We start from the raw sequence: 14,237 nt of genomic DNA on the forward strand, positions 1-14,237 counted from the left end.
CCTCCCGAGTGCTGGGATTAAAGGCATGCGCCACCACCTCCCGGCAAACAATCTTTTTTTCAAAGAAGTGACTGCAGTGTGGACACACTTTGGAAGCCGAGGAGGGGCCTGGTGTTCAGTTTCCTGTGAACCCAAGTTTACCTATTCTAGTAGAGGCACGTGGACTTGCTTTAACTTGGTGAACATCTGAGAAATGCAGTCTGCTGTTCTTGGGCTTTCTATAGTCCTTTACTATTGCATTGACCTGTGGGTACTTCAGCAGTCTGCAAGGGTTGGAGTTTTCTTCTGAAGAACATAACAAACCAGAGAGGGCCCAGAGTTCTGTACTGGCAACACAGGCCCTTTGCTTCACTCAGGATGGCCACATAATGCTTGGCTTGGCCAACAGTCTTTACATGCCCCTTTCAAACCAGAAAACTCAGAGTTTACAGAATATTTTTTCTTGTTTTGTTTTGCTTTTGTTGTTGTTTGTTTTTTTTTGCTTTGTTTTTCAAGACAGAGTTTCTCTGTGTATCAGCGCTGGCTGTCCTGGAACTCACTCTGTAGACCAAGCTGGCCTCTAACTCACAGAGATCCATTTGCCTCTGCCTCCTGAGTGCTGGGATTGAAGGCATGAACTACCACTGCCTGCCTGTTCTTGATTTTAAACAATCTGCTGGCATGCTATCCTGATTCCTTAAAACCAATTCAAAAGAACAAAGCTAGAATACTTGACACATCCTACAGGTTCATGCGACAGTCAGGTGTTGTGCACAGGACGTTTGCTCAGAACTACAATGCTGTCAAAAGAGTGTGTTCAGAACTCAGAGTTGGCCTAATAAAAGGCACCAGACTACAGTGTTTGCTTTGTTTGTTCTGTGTGACTGAATCTGATGTCGTCATTTCATTTTCATCTTTTATTGTAAAAACTGGGAAAGAAAGGTATTTGCACACTGCTTTGTCTTAAAGAGCCCAAGTAGCAGTTTTATATGGGATTCTGAAAGCTGCTGTCTAATGATGCATACAGAGCCCAAAGTAGGAAAATGGAAATACATCACACCAGGGTAAACAACAGTATAAAAGCTAAAACCATTCACCTCAGCTCTTAACTTTAGCTCCTACGACAGAAACCCCTACCCCTAAGTAATCGTTCGACACATTTAACATGGGAAACCTGAATGTTTCTTCCTGGAGGGTGTCAGGTCTGATGCATGGTATGTTGATGGAGATTCATATTGACCAGCAATTCATGTGCTTAGATCCACTGGGTTCATGGGAGAGTTTCTCATAGGATGCTGGCACGTGGCTGGTTTGTGGTTTCTCTGTCTTTGTACTGCACATCCTGCTGACTCTACTTATAACTGCAGAATAATAAAGTGTCTGTGGATTACAATCATGCTTTTGATGTATACTAGGTACCTTGGCTAGGATAATAATAAATCAGGCCAAGTCAAGTATATTTTAGCTTTTAAACAAAGATATGTCTTAACCACCTGCTCCAGTGAACACCATCCTACAGGATTTAGAGGCTAGGATGATGGGAAATTATTTTTAAAGGAGAGTAGAATGATATATGGAGTTACAAAGCAGCTACAGAGACTACTAAAGGACCAGCTCTTTGACACAAATGACATCCAAGCCCTATAAAAGCCTTGTGCATGATATGTTGATTGTTATTAGTTTTTAGCCTTTGCAGTCTTTGGGGACTCTGCTGGCATGGATTTCTCATTTAGCAGAGAGCAGTTAGCTGCATTGTGCACTGCTCTATGGAGCCATTGTGCCTCGTTCCTATTTACCTCATCCTTGTGGGCAAACATCTGCTTTTCTGTCTTGTTAGAACTGCAGCTGGATTTCTGGAATTCTGTGGCTGTCTGGTATTTTCTTCTGCATATTAATAAGATTACATTGCATGCAGGGTTCTTGCTTTCATTTCAAAATAACTATCTCCCTAATACTGTAAACCTTAAAAATTGTATATGTTTATTGTGAAATATCTAAGCTATGAAAAGTAGAAATATTAGGAGCCATGGCAAAAATCCTGCATTAACACTGGTAATATGATAACATATTGGCAATCATCTCTATAGGTGTTTCTCCATGCATACTATAATGTAAACATATTAAATATTAATCTACAGAGTGAGTGCCAGAACAGGCTCCAAAGCAATACAGAGAAACCCTGTTTTGAAAAACAAAAATGAAAACAAAACAAAAATATTAATCTAAAATTAAATATAGACATAACTTGATGTAAATGACATACAAACTGTCTTGTAGCATTTTCCCACACTAATACCTGTGTATCTACATCATTATTTTAATGGCTGCATTGTGTGTATTATATTTAAAACACAACCTTGCACTGGGTAGACCTTCAATCAGTAATGCTAAGTGAATGAGCACTAGCTTCTTTACTCCACTTCTGGGCCTGAGATGCAGCTGAATGGTAGAGTATTTGCCTTTCATGTCTGAGGCCCTGTGTGCAATCCCTAGCACCACAGAAAACCAAAACAAAGACATTCAACCCCAATCTCCTACTCCTGGACGTGGGTGGTCTCTGAGATTTCACTATTAAAGATCACACACCAGTGAATGCCCCTTTGCCCCTTCTATTCAAGCAAAACTTGTGAAAGTTGACTCAAAAGTTAGAAAACAGTGGTGTTTGCTGGTGAATGCTCAAATATGCCCAAGCCATCCATTTACCATTAGCAACAAAACACGGTGTCTGTTTCTATACATTCTCTCCCCAATGGGCTCATTGTTGTCAGTCTTTTTAGAATTTGCCATTCTGAAAAAAAAAAAAAAAGCTTACTAGTTTTCCTCACGTTATTTCTGTTACAAGCAAGGTCAGCCTCTATTTCTGTATTTGTCTGAATTTTTAAAATACATTTCTGGCTCTTTGCCCAATGGTTTTTTCTCTTGAAACTCCAGAGACCCATTGTAATGAGGTCATTTAATTTTATAATTATAAAATAGAGTACAAAATACTGTCTCCACTCTCTCCCCTACTCCCATACAGGAGTCTGCACTCAGACTCAAGTGCTGGACAAGCATTCTGCCACTGAGCCCTCCAGCCCAAAACACTTCTTTGTGTTGGGTATGCTGACGAATGAATTGATTCCCAGTTTTCATTTGTCCAAAGAGCAAAAAGAAAAAAATTTTAGAGACTTTACGTCTTAGTTCAGTGTCTCTGTCTGAAGGATTACTGCTAAAATCAAGAGATTTATTTATTTAAAAGGCAATAGTTACTTGGAGGCAAAAATGAATCAATCAGTCCATCATCCTTATGTGTTCAAACCGCTGGGTTCCTTTTCCAGGTAGTAAATATAGTGTTGACATTTCTGTTTGTTTCAGCTCCCTGATGCTACAGCAACCATGTAGTTTGGGGGTCAGAGACCAACCTCAGGTGTTCCTCAGGAGCTATCCATCTTGTGTGCTCCCACCTTCACCCCTCCTCCTGGTACTGGCTGATTTAACGAGAGGTTTGTGAGTAACAGCTGTCCTGGAACTCTTGTGCAAAATCAGATGAACAGAAAGCCAGGCTCCCTGGTTAGTACTAGGGAGCATGCTCCTTGGCAAAGCATCTAAGACCTGAGGGTCCAGTAGCCTTGACTCCCAGGCCACAGACATCCGGAACCCAGGGAGTAGGGAAGGAAATCAAATTCCCTGTGTACAAGGTGCTGGGGAACATGTCTGGTCAGTCCCATGAGGTCAGGCGGCCATATCTCGCCTGGAATGTAAGGAAACTCCCGACAGGAGCCAGGACCCCAAAGCTTGGGGTGAGCACAGGGGCCAGGGAAGGGAGCAGCTCAGTCTTCTGGAGCCAAGTGAAGAAGAAAATCCTCAAGTTTGAAGCTGCCCTGAGCTACATGGTGAGATCCAGTTTCCCCGCGCACCACCTCCATGTCACCTATGGCCACAGCCAGGGTCACCTCCTCAGTCACACCCTTGCCATTCTCAGTCCACAAATACAAAAGGCTGTCATAGCCCTGAACCTGCACTCTGCTGGAATGTCTCTGGGTTGGTAACCAGCTGGTGGTGGAGATGAAACCTGGGCGGCCCAGAGGGCGTGTCCTAGACTTTGCTACTGATTAGCAGCTTGGCAGGCGTCGGTCGCAATCGCTGTACATCTCACTGGTTCTGTCAGTACCGGACGGGTGTCTGGAATTCCTCTAGTCACACCTACAGGAGATGACTGGTGCCACACTAGTCCAGTTGTCAGCGCACCAGTCTTCTCCTGGAGGGCACTGAGGGTCAGAAGATGAACCCGTACTCCCTCTATGCCATAGTGAAGGCCCAACCAGCATCTGGGAGACACCCTCTCTATTTTTTGAGAGAAGATCTCTCACTAGGACTCAGGGCTTGCTGATTAGGCTAGACTGTCTAGCCAGTGAACCCCAGGGATTGTCTGTGTCCCTGCCTCCGCAGTGCTGGAATTACAAGTATGCACCTCTTCACCCAGCCTTATGTGGGCCCTGGGATCAAACTCAGGTCCTCATGCTTATAAAGCAAGCACTTTGCAAACCGAGTTATCTTCATAGCCTTTTTTGCCGAAGCATTACACAATTGCCTCCCTACTTACCCCTTGTGTAGTTTGAATGTAATTGCCCCTATAATCTCATTGAGAGTGGCAATACTGGGTGTGGCTTTGTTGGAGTGGGCGTGTCCTTGTTGTGTCACTGTGGGGGCAGGCTTTGAAGTTTCCTATTCTCAGGATACAGCCCAGTGTGTGAGTAGACTTCCTGTTGTCTGCAAGATGTAGGACTCTCAGCTATTTCCCCAGTACCTGGTCTGCCTGAATGCCACTATGCTCCGTGCCATGACGATAATGGACCGAACCTCTGAACTGAAAGCTGCCACCCCATTTAAATGTTTTCTTACAAGAGTTGCTGTGGCCGTGGTGTCTCTTCACAGCAGTAGAAACCCTAAGACACCCGTCTTTCCTTTACTCCCTCAACACTTCCCATGTCCCCAATGCCCTGCTCTGTTTAAATTCTGTGTGCCAGCTCAAAACACCAGACAGTGAACCTAAGTTTCCGGGGGGTGGGGTGGGGGTGGGGCGGGAATAGTAAGGGCTGACACACAGTGGAGCCGCTTGCTGCCAGGCGTGTCACAGCTGTGCCCCTCTCTTCCAGAGGTCCCTTTGCACCTCGCACTTAGCCAGTCTTGACAAGTGTTTGTGGGGTTAGGACGCCAAGGCATCTGTGGGGACCAGGACCTCATTTCTACTCAGGTAGTTGCATCATTAGGTAGTTTGATCCACTGCATTTTCCCGGCCAGATGCTTTCTTTTCAGACCCGTTTAAGGGGAAAAAGGTGAACAGACGGCTGCAAATCTTGTGGGAACTGTCTACAGATTTCTAAATTTCCTGATTCTAAATAGTATACTATTCCTTTTAGAAATGACTTTAGGAGATGTCTAAAACCATGTCAAAGTTACCATTTTAACTAGTTATAAGTGCCCATGCAGTGACATTAAGTACATTGCCATTGTTGTCACCACCGTCCATCTCTAGAACTCTTTTCATCTAGCAGAAATGAGACGGTGGCCCCTTTAATCCTGATTCCCACCCTCCATCAGCCACTGACAACCACACCATTCTGTTTTCCATGAAGAGGTTTTGTGGGAGATATTCTTTCTTTTCAAAATAGGACAAAGATTTAGGAAAAGTCCTACCTGGGCACCCAGTCGGCTAGTCTTACAATTATACATCTTCTTGAAATGCTGGTGCTGGAGGTTCTTGCTAAGGTTTTGAAGCCATATGAATATCTTATTAAGGATTATGCAAAACACCCTCCTGCAAATCCTGATATTATTACACTGCCCTCCCAAACTTCAAAGCATCAGAAAAGATTTTTTTTTTTTTAAATGAAACCAGATTCAGCTGGCTATCCCACTTGGCTACAGAGCACTAAAGAGTCTGAACCCAGTCCTGCAGCTTCTGCGTACATAACACTGCCATTGACTCTGATGAAGATTTAGACATGAAAGGATTCTAGGATCAGAAGGTCAGCTCTACGGGTAGCTGTGTCTGGCTTAAGCAATCCAGTTTTTTTTTTTTTTTTCTACTGATAGTGAAAACATTTTATAATTCTTTTTTCAAAAGCTTCCCAAACTTTTACACAAACAGGCCACTTGTGAAGTGTGAAGGCATCTGATTGTATAACAGAGTTCCACAGCAGAGAGAAAAGGAGGGAAAAATTCCCAAACTGTGGTGATTTGGGTTAAACCAATTGTAGTTGAAAAGAAAGAACCTGATGCATCAGCAGAGGGAAGAGTTCGTTGTGAATGGTTTGGTTATAAAGCAAATATGGAATAAGTTAAAACAAAAACCTGTGAGTTTTTATTGTTGTTCCCTAGCGGCTGATGCTGGCAGGATTCATACAATTTTTGTATTCCATGATATTCATAAAGTAGGAAACAATGCAACAGTATCTAAATTGGATAGATGTGCAGATGTTTAACTGTGGAATATTCCTTTACAATATGTGAATGTATGTTGCTGTGATTGGTTTTATAAAGAAGCTGATTGGCCAATAGCTGACCAGGATAAAGTTAGGCAGGAGGACCAAACTGAGAATGATGGGAAGAAGGACAGAGAGAGGAGTTGCCAGCCAGATGCAGAATGAGTTGGACACACAAAATGGGATAAAGATAAAAGTTATGTGGCAGAATATAGATTAATAGAAATGGGTTAATTTAAGTTGTAAGAGCTAGTTAGTAATAAGCTCGAGCTATCAGCTGAACATTTATAATTAATATTAAGCCTCTGCATCAGTCATTTGGAAACTGGTGGGTGGGACAGAAACTTCCTCCTACATTTAACTACTATTTATTTATATATTAGTCATTTATTATTGTTACTATTATTTTTAGATTATAATGTATTTATATCACTTTCCATACCCTTTATTTCTTCAAACCCTCCTATGAACTCCTTGCACTCTCTCAAATTTGTTCTCTTTTTCTTTTTTTTTTAAAAAGATTTATTTATCATGTATACAATATTCTGCTTGCATGTACACTTTCATGCCAGGAAGGGCCCCAGATTTTATTATAGATGGTTGTGAGCCACCATGTGGTTGTGGGAATTGAACTCAGGACCTCTGGAAGAGCAGCCAGTGCTCTTAACCTCTGAGCCATCTCTCCAGTGCCAGTCTCTTATTCTTTAATTATTGTTATATACATATATAGATAGATTCCTAAATTTATAAGTGCAACCTACTAGGTCTATATAATGCTATTTGTATATATGATTTCAGGGCTGACCACTAGGATTGGATAACTAATCTGTGTGCTCTTCCCTAGGGAAGTCCATTTCTCCCACGCAGCATCCCCCAGCTGTCTTTGTGTGGGCTTTAGGGCTTGTGAGCTTCCCCCTTACACTAACGTCATCTGTGTTTAGTTCATGTTTCGGCAACCTTGTAGGTGAGATTTTGTGGGTATAGTTTCTCTGACTATATTTTTAATAAAAAATTTTGTGTGTGGTCTGCATGTAAGTCTGTGCACCATGTGCATGAGGTACCAGCAAAGGCCAGAAGAAGGCACTGGACCTTGGTCTGACTGGACTTACAGAGGTTTGTGAGCTGCCATATCAGTGCTAGGATTGAACCTGGGTCCTTTGGGAGAGCTGTCAGTACTTTTAATTACTGAATTATCTCTCTAGCCCTTAACTGTTATTCATTAACTTATTTAAGATAAATATTGAAGCTAGAAATAATAAATGGTACTTTTTTAACCTCTATTTTTTATTTTGTGTGTATGGTGTTCTGTCTCCATGTATGCCTGTGCACTATGTGCATGCAGTGCCTGTAGATGCCAGAAGAGGGCGTCAGACCCCCTTTATTGGAGTTACAGACACTTATGAGCCCTTGTGTGGGTGCTGGGAATCAAACCCAGGTCCTCTGGAAGAGCAACCAGTACTCTTAACCACTGAGCCATCCTTTTAGCCTCCAGGAATGGTATTAGTAAGGAAAATCAGATATGATTCTATATATGAACCTTTTGAATTAGAACTTGTTAGTGTTTTTGATATTGTACTCATTCATTCACTCATCAAATCTTTCTTGGGCACATACTATATGCTCACTGTTAATCTAGTAGTTTTCTATAGTCTCAATTAGGGGAAGTGTCTAAGGAGGCGAATTACATTAAATGGTGATATAGGACATACCAGCTCAGGATGAGGCAGTGTGACGGAAGATTTTGTGTTCTCAAATCTCTTCTCAGGGGTAAATTTTCATCAAGAATATTCTCTAGCTTTACTTGGAATGTACAAATAGCTCTTGTAATAGTATCCTAATATATGTATGGGGACAGAGAGTGCTGTGTTAAACTAACATAAAAAGCACATTATATAATCAGAGCACTGATTCAATGTTATTAGAATCTTGATCTCAAGTGTCCTAATTGTATGAGCAAGGGAAAGATTGATAAGGGGTTTGCCCAAACCATTTGCTTGCATTTCCATGCAATTGAGTTTGACAGTCCTCTGCCATGGGGCAGGATTACTGCAGTGATGGCTCTCGGGGTTTTGCTTAAAGGCAAGTGAATTATAGCAGACACTTTTTCCTGTGCTCCTGTAACCCTGTGAGCCATTTTTTAGTTCTATCATTGAAAGTGAAAATAGTGTGCCCCAAATAAGAGTTACCCCTACATTGAAAGCTTTTCTTCTGTGCAGTTTTAGTCCAAAGAGAATAGGGCTCAGGAAAGAGATGAAAACACCCACCCCAACCCCTTCTTGACTGGGTGTACTCAGATACGCCAAAAAATGTGAAGCTATCCATCCCAAGTGGCATTGCACACACATTTTCTCACCTTCTGGAAGGCACCAGGTTAAAGATTGTAGACAACAATTTTAATTTTTTATTTTATGTTGTTGGTGTGCACACGTACAAATTTTTCTGGGTAGTATGTACCCCTAGGCCTATAGAAACCAGGTATTTCTTTTCCCAATTATTATAACTTTTTATAGGGAGAGTTTTATGTTCTTTTGTGTGTGTGTGTGTGTGTGTGTGTGTGTGTGTGTGTGTAGGCCAGAATACAATGTCAGGTGCTATCCATCTTATTTTTTAATATAATATTTTAATGTTTATTTAGTATGTGTGTATATGTACATGTGTATATGCATATGAATGTCATGATATACATGTGGAGGTCAGAGATCAGAGCATAGTTTGAAGGCTTGATTCTCTCCTTCCACCATTTGGTTTTCGGGGATCGGACTCAGGTCTACAGGTTTGATGGCAAGCCATCTTGCTGGCTCCCACCCACCTTGTTTTCTTTCTTTTTTTGACCTTCCTTTTCCCTCCTCCTCCCTCCCTCCCTCCCTCCCTCCCTCCTCCCTCCTCCCTCCCTCCTTCCCTCCCCTCCTCTCTTTGTTCTCTCTCTCTCTCTCTCTCTCTCTCTCTCTCTCTCTCTCTCTCTCTCTCTCCCTTTGCTGCCACAGTGCTAGTATGTTCCTGTAGCGCTCAGCATGTTGGCCTGGCTTTTTAAGCAGTCTCTGAGACTCATGCAAGTGTTAACCATGAAATCGGGAGGAGGAAAGATGGTCCTGAGAATACATCTATAGCCACAGAGCATGGGACTTTGGCAGTGCGACTCAGCATAAATATCCCAGAATAAAGTCTTTTGTATTGGGAATGAAATGACAGAAACAATGGGAATAACTCCTGCAAAGAGGTCTCAAGGGCAATTGAAGACAAATGTAACCTGTTTCAATATAGCCTGAGTTGGAGTTCGGTCTTCACAGAAGCTTTTCCTGGGTAATTCAAAAGGCTTAGCAAGGGGAGGAGGGGGAAAGTATCACAGTAAAGCTTCATTCTTTTGGTGGAGGCCAGCTAAGGTGCTTGAGGCCCAAGAGAATTCAAAAGCCAAGCTCAGATTGGATCCAGTGAGTGAATAGTCCCTAGTCTCGGCTGCCTTGACCGGTTCCAGGTCTTTTCCTTATGTTTTTGCATCATCTGGGAAATTTATGTCTTGAAAAGGAAGTGATATTTTTAGAACTGTATCAGTATTATTTCCAGAACATTTATTGATTGTTCTGGCTCTGTAGTGTTTACATGGCAACATGGTGAACTATTATCACATAATGGGATAGCAACTTTTTTATTTTTTTTGGTATGCAGATTAATTTTTCAGATAAGAAAGTAGAGGTCATTGGCTTATTGAAATTTCTTTTGAAATCTTAGCTGTGGTTCATCCTCAACTTTCCTCATGGAAGACTATATTCTCTTGCCCTTGAGAGAAGAGTTTTGAGAAGGCAATAAAGATGACCTTATTTTATCTTTAATGTTAGAGATAGAGCCCTGTGCAGGCCAGATGGGTTCTCTCACTTGAGCTACATCTCCAGCCCCGTAAAGATACATTTAAAAATGAAAATAAGCGGACAAGATAAAAACATGAGATCACTTGGGGCAGTGAATTTTTCTTGAATCTTTGGTCTATTTCAGAAACCATGTTTATGACTTTAGGGGTACAAACTAGTTGGTGTCCCTCATTTCCATGAGCTCTATATCCCTGGGTTCAACCAATTTTAAATTACAACTATTTGTAAAGAAGAGGTGCACCTACATTGACATATACAGATTCGTTTTTGGAATGTTACCTAACAATGCCGTATAACAATTACTGTAAATGGTCTAGAGATGCTTTAAAGTATGTAGGATCATGCACAGAGGTTCCATAAAAATACTACGATTATGTAGAAAAATCTGAGGGCTCCTGGAACCTGTCTTCCACCTAAGAGATGATTAGATTCTACTCTCAAGGAACTTAAAATTTAGTGGGAAAGACAGCACACCCTTGAATCTGTTGAATAATGAAAACAACGGTATATAATATGTGTGCTTTAGTAATTTGGGGGAAGAAAAGAGCAGTGGGGTGTTTTAGAATTTCTGTAGTCTGTTGTTCTTTCTCTGGTGGTCGATGACTCCAAAACCTCATGAAAAGTGGTTATGGAAGACAAGGGAAACTGTTTTGTTCCTTACTCTCTTGTTTACAAAATATTGCTTTGTAAAATCAGTGTCTATGGAAGTTTGGACATAGATAGAAAAATTGTTTTTGGAAGTGAAGATGAATGAAGCCCATTGTGATGGAATATTATCCACTATAGGACAGTTCATCTGTCCACCCAAAGACCCTGGTGTCATCAGGTACTCTTCTGGCCAGGGCCCAAAGGTTTACCTTTTTAAAAGTTTATTATGATGATTAACGTGTGTGTGTGTGTGTGTGTGTGTGTGTGTGTGTGTGTGTGTGTGAAGTACCTGCAGAGGCCAGCAGAGGGTGTTGGGTCCCCTGAAGCTGAAGTTACAAGTGATCATAAGCTGCCTGATGTGGGCACTGGGACTCAAGCCTGGGTCCTCTGAAAGAGTATGTCCTCTTAACTGCTGAGCCATCTCTCCAGCCTTCCAAAGGCTCATCTGGATTTCAGTTTTCCAATGAAGTTCAGTTAGGAGGCTGTACCAGGCAGGAGTAAGGAGAGCCAGACATGGATGCCGTATTTCCTCATTACTTCTTTCCTTCACTGTGTTCGTGACTCATACCTGATACTCTCCTGATTCTCCTCCTCCCTTCTTTTAGAAGTATGTTTATTTTACCCTGCCATCTACCATTCCTTTGTTTTTTCCTACAGGGCTCTTTGCATACCACCTACTCTTTCACTTTGAACAAACAAAACCAGAATGGGTTAAGAAGCAAGTTAAGGACATATTGCTCTTTCAGAGGATCTGAGTTCAGTTCCCAGCACCCACATAGTTGCTCACAATCATCTGTAACTCCAGTTCCAGGAAATCTGATGTCATCTTCTGGGTTCTGTGAGCACCAGGTATGCACACAGTGTAAGTTTATACATACATACAAGCACTTGTACACATAAAAATCGAGATAAAGTAAATAAACCTTTAAAAAAAGATGTAGCCTTGACCTTCAAGGAGCATGTGTAGAAGGGAAAGTAATGAAAACTGTTGAGCATTTTGAACTGCCATTCATTAGTTCTATGGCCCAATTAACCACCATAAGCCTGTGAAGTGGATGTTTCTGCTGTTCCTGTTCAGTGAGAAGGAGGGGGGCAGAAGCCTGTCTCAGGCCATGCTGCTATCTATGCACAACCAGGAGGTGAGTATGAGGTCTGCTGTCTCCTGTGTACACTGTGGTGTGCTTCACATGTTCTTTGTTGTCCCCAAACAGCTACAGGATTATGAAGAAAACACCTTAATATCTCTAAACCTCAGATTACTGATCAATGCTATATACATAATAGTCTTGGCTTCGAAAGGGTCTGCATGAAGCATGGAAGAGTCCCTTGCACATGCTAGCTTGGACAGAGTGTCGTTAAAGCCTGTAGACTGTATATGGGTCTAGGTATTGGGTGATGCTTCTTCCTGAACCTGCAAGATTGTAGGATTCCTTTGGAGGGTATGTGGTAGTTTGAATGTAATTGGTCTTCATAATCTAATAGGGAGTGGCATTATTAGGAGGTGTGGCTTTGTTGGAGTGGGTATGGCCTTGTTGGAGGAAGTGTGCCACTGTGGGGGTGGGCTTTGAGGGTTTCTATTGTCAGGATCCCGCCCAGTGTGAGTTGACTTTGTGTTGCCTGTAGGATGTAGGCCTCTCAGATACTTCAACAGCACATCAGCCTGCATGCCACCATGCTCCCTGTCACGATGATAATGGGCTGAACCTCTGAAACTGTAAGTGAGCCACCCCAATTGAATGTTTTCTTTATGAGTTGCCATTGTCATGGTGTCTCTTCACAACAATAGAAACCTTAAGACAGGGTACCCAAGTCTGAAAAGCGAGGCATTTACAGGCACCCCAGTGCATCCCAGCCAACTCAGGTAGCACAATGAGGGGAGAGAAATACTTATTTCTATATGGCATATAAATGAAGGTCTACTGTCACCTGAGTCAGTTTGCACGTCCCTTGGAGCTGAAATGAATGGACATTTTCCTTGGAATGATCAGCTCTATGGGAAATATCCAATAGAATAAAAGGTCTCATGCTGTTTTTTTTGTGAGGAATCATATTTACTTTATCCCATCCTTGATGGAAACCACTTTACCTTCTTTGAAGAGAAGTCATTTAAGTTGTGTTGAGCTTACAAGGGGTGGGACGCAATGACTTTCCAGTCTACATCTCTTAAGGGCCATTCGTGGAGTAATAGTATTGCTAATTTTGCTACAGAATGGCCCTTTCCAAGTATGTGTATGAGATACACTTGACATTAACTTTTGGCTTCCATACATATTATGCATGCACACCTGCACACATACATGTACAAACATGCTCACACGTGCACATACACACAAAACGTGACACAAACGTATATGCAAACTTAGGCCATGGATGACCACACCCCACACTTACTTGAGTATTCAATGGCAGCAGTCATACAGCCCTGGTTAGGGAGGATGCAGCAAGCTGTCAGAGGAGGAGAGAATTCAATTCTACCATTTATGAGCTGCATGGCACCAGCAAGCTCCCTGGCCTCTCTAAACTTTTGTTGCCTCAGCTGTAGAGTTTTGAGGATGGTAAATTACATATCGTTTTGAGATTTAAAGGCGTCTCACTGTAATTCTTGGTTTATGAGAGGTGCTAAATATTATTTTCCTTGACCTTGCTCGGCTGGTTTAACCAAGCTTATTTTAGGTCAGAGACCCAGACAAGGAAATATTTATCTTTTCAAAATGAATTTTGATACGAGTATTAGAAGAGTTGGGGCTTCCCCTGAGATTCTTGTCTTTAAATAGACAAGAATTCGTCCCTGTAGTACTCTCTCAGGCTTTAAAGCAAAGAATGAAGCACTCATAGCTGCGGTGTGGGTTCCAGCTCAGGATGTCCTCTGAGTATGCACTCACTCACATTCACTTGACATGGCCCATGGAGCCCCTTACCCCGTATCATACTGGTTTGTATCTACAGTATCGACTTCCATCCAAACCACTGATGAAGGAAGCCCAAACAGATTATAAATGAAACCCACAGATTATGGATTTCCACAAAGAGTGGGAATCTGAGAAATAGGGTTTATTGTAGGGTGTTCCAATGTGCCACGGGACTCTCAAACAGCACATTCTTTCTGCCACACATGCAAATAGAGGTAGCCTCAGTGATATGAGGATGGCCCGGGAATGTCACATCAGCTACAATGTCTTGTGGGCAGGACAAGTCTGATACTAGACCATGAGCTTGATTCTTTGAGGGGACTCCTGAGATCTGCCTAACAGTGTCGGCTAGCGTTGGCACAGTAGCTGTTTGT

General features: G+C 42.1%; 1 long non-coding RNA gene across 4 annotated transcripts in view; it reads left to right on the forward strand.

The window, feature by feature from the left end:
- LOC113832697 overlaps window positions 1–14,237 on the forward strand; it is a 97,421-nt gene that overhangs the window by 11,031 nt on the left and 72,153 nt on the right. For 3 of the 4 annotated variants that reach the window (XR_003480146.2, XR_003480145.2, XR_004772529.1), the window contains exon 3: window positions 11,612–12,668. This is a non-coding gene — a long non-coding RNA (uncharacterized LOC113832697). The remainder of the gene's footprint in view (window positions 1–11,611; window positions 12,669–14,237) is intronic. The other variant, XR_004772528.1, reaches the window with a different exon arrangement.

The sequence above is a fragment of the Cricetulus griseus genome, assembly GCF_003668045.3.
Source record: "Cricetulus griseus strain 17A/GY chromosome 1 unlocalized genomic scaffold, alternate assembly CriGri-PICRH-1.0 chr1_1, whole genome shotgun sequence".
NCBI classification, from domain to species: Eukaryota; Metazoa; Chordata; class Mammalia; order Rodentia; family Cricetidae; genus Cricetulus; species Cricetulus griseus.